Consider the following 7,533-nt stretch of genomic DNA (forward strand, 5'->3'; position numbering starts at 1 on the left):
AAATAAATTAAAACCATACAGAAACTAAATTAAGGATTAATTTTATATATGCTTTTTTATTATTTTTTAAAATACATTATATATTTTCATTATAATTATATATTTACATGTAATTAAGATTGTAATTTATATATATAATATATCTTTTATTTCTCTATTTTTTTTATAATTTTAATTATAAATATATTAAATTATCTCATAATTCTTAATTATAAGTATAATATTATATTATATATATACTTAATTTATAATTATATTTATAATTAAAGATTATATAAATAATAAATAAGTAAAGGGTATATTATATGATATACTATTATATATATATATATATACTTTCTTTTTTAAATATAACATATAATTAAAGATTATATAATTTAAAAATAGTTAAATTTGTGTATTAATAATTTACTTTAAAATTTAAATATTAATTTAAATTTTTTTTTACGTAAATAATTTTATAAAATTATTTTAAGAACCAAAAACTAAATTAAAATTGAAACATTGAATAATTAAATCGAATTATATCGAAATTTTAGTTTGATTTCAATTTCAGTTTAACTTTAGTCAAATTTATCAAATAATTGAATTTTTTTTTTTACCTAAAATGAAATTTCTAAAATATTAAATATATGCAAAGATAAGTAATTCTACCTTGCTAGTTAAAATATTATGATCCATGTATCTCTCATAACATCAAAAAGTATCCTGTCCTACCAAAAATAACAAGAGAGGGCAAGGACTTAATCCATCTTAAGGGTGTAATTAAGCTAGTCCACTTGCAAATTGCTCGAAGTTTGACTCGATTTGATTTGATTTATTTAGAAAATGAGTTAAATTTAAGTTTAATTTTTAGACATGTTTAATAAATAAGTCAAGCTCAAATTTCATTTTATAGTGTTCGGTTCATTAACACTCATGAGCCGACTTATTTTGGGCTCTCGAGTCAACTCGAGAGTGAGCTCGTGAATAAGTTTATTTGCAAACATATTTATACTAGTTATTATATTTTGTTATATTATAAAAATTTATTATTTTATTTATAAATATTCTAAAAATGATATATCGTTTAAAATTATGATATAATTAATATATAATATATAAAATGTATTTATTACATACAATTATTTGTAATTTAAATTTTGTTTTTATAAAAATTAAAGTTTTTTTTTATATGAGAGCTAATCAAAATTAAGTAATTTAAATTTCATACCCCTAAACCTTAAATTTACTTTATAAAATGAGTTAAGCTATTTACAAACTGCTAGAAAATCAGTTCGATAAAAATCTTGGTTTGGTTTGGCTTGGCTCATTTAGAACTTGTTTCTAAACGAGTTAAGCTTAAACTTATAGATATTTAACTTGAACTCGACATAAATTAAGTTTGAATTTGGTTCAAATTCAAAAAAATTTTAACAAACCAAATCTAAACTTTTCAAAATTCGGTTTGACTTAATTCGTTTACATCCTTGGCCCATCTTGCCTCATTTCTCCTTATTAATTTTCTATTTGAACTAACATAATTGTGGAAAAATGGGTGCTATACTATAATTCCAGATAAGATACTTCACATATTTATTCTCCTTAATATAGTCACATATATTGCCCGTGGCTCTGCAACTTCAGTCTCAAATTTACCCATTAGCAACAATTTTATTCACTGAGACTCCTCCACGAGTAATACTTCCTCCAGATTATAATTCAGAAGTGTTACAAGCTTTGGTAACTAACTTAATTTAACTCCTATCACTATTCTGATTGTCCTTTCATACTTAAAATTATGTGCACACTTACTGTCATCTCCTTTTAAGAAGAATATGTTCGGACTAGTACCTACCAAAATTTTTAAATACTGGGTCACATCAATATAATTTTTCTTGCTTATGTAGTCTTTTTAGAACTAAAAGCATGAGCTAAACTTGAAGAGAAAGAGAAGTCTCCTCCTACAATCATCAACACACTATTGTTTGTAAAATAATATTCAATCTAAGTCCCTTAGTCTTTTTTTTTTAAATTTCATTATCTCTTTTTATAAGATATTAGCTATAACAATCCTTCTGTCATACCACCGATTTGCCTGACATATCATCTTAAGATTTACTATCTTTATTTATACTCCATTTTTACTTTTTATGCCTACCCTTGCTCTTTTGCATCCCTATATCTTACTGTATTCTAGAAGATACCTTTCACTAACAGAATCTTCCAGAATTGATTCTGATCATACTTACTGCCATAACTCTTAACCTTATACTTGACTTGTGACTATCACTCATACTTGTCTCTTCCCGCTCTATCTCCTATTGTCATTCTGTCACTTATTTTCATTCATGTTTCCTCATAAAGTAACTCTATTGGTCATACTGAAAATGCTTACCTAACCCTTAATCGCAGACCCTATAATTGCTATCTCACCATCTTTACTCAGGACTATGTGCCATTTTCCACTATCCTTTTTGTTCGTCATGCCTATTTGAACCATTAAGTTTATTTTTATTTAACTTACTACTTATTAATTCACTTTTTTTCTTCATAGGACAGTTTAAAATAGCATTGCACATCCTATAACCTTTGTTTGCTCTAGTTGCATTCCTCAATTAACTTTCCTCACATTATTAGAAGTTTAAATGGATCTTATCCCAGTGCTACCTACTCTATCTTGGGAACAGAAACAGATAGAGTTTGATCAGTATCCTGCAACTTTAAACTCTATGTTTTGGCTCCTGACACTGCCTGAACAATGACCTGCTCTAAGTTATACACTTCTAGATCCTGTATATCTTGACAATTGTCCTCACTCATATAATCTTGTTCTGGGCTTTTTAATATTACTTTTAAGTTCATCCTATTTACCTTGCCCAAGATGGCATTTTATGTACTTTATATCTCACTTTAATCTTCCTAAACTTGTCCTATTCTTGGCTATTCGATTTGCTCTTTAATTCATCTCTTTTATGTTCTCCAAAATAGAACTTTAATTGCTTTATTCCTTAACTCCATGCTTCTTCTTAACCTAATTGCTACGCTAGATAACCGTACTTGTTAGTGTCTTTATGTAACACCCTAGGCAAATCTCACATCGGCAAAACACGGGAGAGATGCTGGGTTTATAAGTTGGTGGTTCATAACTCATAGTGACGCGTTTTAAAACCGTGAGGGCTTCGGTCCAGAGCGGACAATATCACTAGTACATTTATGGTATGCAACCTTGAGCGATGGTGGGGCAAAGAGTCCCATAAGGGGGGTGGATTGTAACACCCTAGGCAAATCCCACATCGGCAAAACACGGGAGAGATGCTGGGTTTATAAGTTGGTGGTTCGTAACTCATAGTGACGCGTTTTAAAACCGTGAGGGCTTCGGTCCAGAGCGGACAATATCACTAGTGGGCTGGGCCGTTACACTTTACTAGGTCATCTTCACCTTTGTACTATTCAAAATTGGTCTTTTTGACCACTCTGACTAGCACTTCCACTGCCATTCTAATTTCTCTCATGTTACATCTGAAACTAACTATTTAAATTTTCATTTTTTATATTTTCTTTTATCTACTGATATTCTATGACTTATTTTCGCTGACTTGCAGTTATTGTCCTTTTCTTTGCTTAACTATAAACTGCCCTCTAATACCTTAAGGAGGAAATTTACAAGATCTCATTTTCCCCTTGCTACTCCAAAGCTCTACATCCACCATGATCTGATCCCTTATAATCCTTACAGTGAAAATTATACTCTCCCTAAAGGGGTACTTGAGCCACTATTTCCTATCACACTATAATCCCATTTAGGACATAATTCCACATATTATTATACTAGTAGTACTCTTCTGTCTCTCTTCAGAAGACAAAACCATACTCTGTAGGTTAGTAGTATGCCCTAAAGCATATCATTTAGTATGTATCTTGTACATGTTTTATTAATAAAAGGCATTTTTCACTTTTTCATTTACATAATATATTTATGTGTAATAGAAAATGTCCATTGATATTTTGTTAGAAATTCTATTCTTAAGTTGTTAAGAATATGAGTGACAATATTTCTAGCACAAAGTATCATAAATAGGTTCACAATCGAGGATACTTTACAATAAGGACATGACTTATCCAGAAAGATTGTAATCATATTTGTTCCCAAGTTATTTATATGAGATGTAAATAAGATGGAATGGTGAGTCTCATGCCATATAACAAATATGATAGGCACTTACACATGATAAGTAAGTCGAACCAGTGACATTTATGACAAGCACATGGAGTTTACTCTTGTTAATGCATTGTCATAAATCGTATCAGTGCATATAATCTTTAGACCTGAGATAGCACAGTTATCTTGTATATAGGTGGTTTGAGTTTGATACTGCTTTCATACTTGTACTGTGTATAGGTATATGGACATGTGTTGGCTCCTACTAGTTATATATGGAGGTAGGTATTGATCAAGATGGAATCTATTCCTCTAAGTAAATAGAGATAAAATCCTCTGTTCATTTAATTATTCTTGATGTTTCAAGTTCCTGACCAGGATAGATAGATTTAATCAGAAAAGAGTTTCTGATGAGAAAATCTTTTAATCAAGAACTAGAATTAAAAGAGAACATAATATTCATAGTAAATGGGGTTTAACATAAACCATGACTTCAGCTTGAATTGAGATTTTATAACAGAGAGATTCTAGTGCATGGTAACATATGATTATAGGTTCATTTAAGGTAAACCTTATTACTAATTGGGTGGCTATAGCATGCTATGCTAGGTGTTAACCATGGTCTATGAGGTGCATGAAATGATTTAGAGAAATCATTTATGATAAGAAAGAGTTCTGATGATATTAAGAGTTAATATCATGTCTCATTGCCAATTAGTGATGAGCCTAGTAAGTCACACACATACACAAGTAATCACCAAATTAAATATGATTTAATTTATTAATTAAAGAGTTTAATTGATTAATTAAATAGGTTTAGTTTGTAATTAGATTGCAAAGTCCCTAGCATGACTTGAAACCAAATCTAGGTTAATTGATGTATAGTATAAGTTAAATTTATATTTAAAGTGTTTAAATATGAATTTAATTAATGAAAAATTAATTAATAAATATTAATTAATTAATTTATATTTGATATAAATTAATTAGAAGAAAAGAAATAATTATTTTGGATTGAGAACTCAAAATTAAGACATAGGGGTATTTTGGTCATTTCACAGGGTGACATGTGGCACCATGAGATGGTGACACATGGCACTACACATAAGCTTGCTAAATGTCTTTAATCATGTAAGATGATCAAAGTCAAGATAAAATATAGGTTTGACACTTGGCACAATGTGATTGGGTTAATTAAACCTAGAGCTAATCAAAAGGTGACATGTGGCAAGGGTTTTAAGTGGTGACCTTGCTATATAAGTGTAAGGATGAAAGAAAAAAAACATAAGCTATTGTTCTCTCTTTGGTGCCGCCACCCTTAGCTGCCTCTCCTTCTCTTCTTTTTCATCTCTCATCAATTCAAAGAGATTAGACAACAATCTCTTGAATTAAAAATAATAGAAATCGTTTTTAGTGTCTTGTTTGCATCTGTAATCTCTCAAAAGGCAAAAATTAATTTTCTAAATGATTAGGAAAGCTTTAGAAGCTGTTCAAGGGCTTTCATTGGTGATCTTAGTGTGAACAAGCTAGAGGGACAATACTTGGTGTCCTAAAGCGCATCCCAAAAATGCCAAACACACTGCAGTGCATCAAAAGGTTAGTGCACTTATTCTTGATCTAATCTAGGGTTCTAATGAATTAATCTGATTAATTATAAAATCTTAAATGGCAAATATAGATCTAAAAACATATTAAAAGAGTTTTAATATGCTGTTTATCATTGAAATCAAATAGATAAAAATGAATCTTGCATGATGCATATGACCCTAGGTGAAAATTTTTTGAATTCAATGATATAAACTTATGTTTTTCATGCTTTCGCTCCTTCATCTATAGCATAACTGACTGTAAGAGAGGTACTACCTCTACCGCATTACCACAACTATACAAGGCTATCTGCTCTCTTTTTATATTGTAAACTTTTCTAGAATGCCATTTCGTAGGCTACGAATATTATTTATAACCTTCAGTCTCCTTTAGGGAGTAGAACCATGCTTATACTCCACTGTCACATAAAAGAGATGTTATCTTCATTAAACTTTAGGCAATATGTCCACCGTAATGCCAACACTGCCAACGATCTCATACCAGAGACCAAATGACCTTACTAAGTAGGTGTCATTATTACACTGCAATCATACTAAAAACCTCTAGTCTTGTGCCACTTATGCTATAACTCTGCACTCAAAGTAGAGTAACTGAGTCACTAACTTTAGTTATCACCTAACTACAACCTTTTATATCCAGTCTCAAGGGTTTTAAATGCTAACTATGAGCTTTCCTAACTCCTCTGTAGAAATAAAACTCAGTCTTGACATAACTGCACCAAAACAGAGGTTGTTTACAAATACCCTAATCATGGTGCACCACGGGAAAGCATGCAACTCTACACAATAATCTCATATCGGTACTGTAATTTGTAGCTTATAGCATAAACATCAAGAATATTACATAGTTACTACAATACATCCCAATAAACTAGGTTTCCTAATCTCTTATCCCTCTTGAACCCACTGATACCATAAATGTATTCTGACTGGGCTATCTACTAATGACTGCCAGCAATGGCAACCTCACTCCCATCTAAAGTAACTATACTGCCATAAATCAGCTTTATGTCCTCATGCCTTGCACCAGATAGGCACGCCACTTAAACCCATACTAACAGAAACATAATATTTTTTGGAGTACGTATTCCCATGGTAGACCTCAATATGTCTGCTAACTTTATTTCATATCTCTATGTACTCCACGAAGATCAAGACACTAACTGAAATACTCTTATATTACCCGAGGTATAATGTGAAAGCTAAAAACAAGGAGTTAAAGAAGAAGATAAAATAGGATCCTATACTCTGCATGTGACTCCTAACTAGACTCTTCTTAAGGATTTAGACATGTATTTCCTATGAATCTGGAGCCGAAGCTCTGATACCATTATTGTCACGACCCAATCCCACAGGTCGGACCGGCATGAGGATTTGGGTCAGTTAAGGCCCCCAAAACCCATAGTAAGCCTAACTATTCATTAGCCTAACCTTGAAGCCCATATACAATCCCATTTTCAAGAAATCAACCGGACAAAGTCCAGTCATAAACTGGACCACCCAATAGGGAGTTCTTAGCTTATCTGACCTATGATCATAATATACATATATATGGGGAGCTCAGCTCTCTCACAATCATCAACAAATTAATATGAAATCAAATGGCAGTTCAACTCCCCCATCTAATAAGCCATCCATCCCCACATTTACATGGACATAGATTAATAAGGTTATAACCCCAAAATAATTAATCTTACAGTCCCAAGCTAAATAAAATGGTTCTACACATGTGGAGATCTAGAATTCAAATTTAATAATAGAAAATATGAAAATAACAGCTAGTAG

The sequence above is a fragment of the Hevea brasiliensis genome, chromosome 2, assembly GCF_030052815.1.
Source record: "Hevea brasiliensis isolate MT/VB/25A 57/8 chromosome 2, ASM3005281v1, whole genome shotgun sequence".
Taxonomy (NCBI): Eukaryota; Viridiplantae; Streptophyta; class Magnoliopsida; order Malpighiales; family Euphorbiaceae; genus Hevea; species Hevea brasiliensis.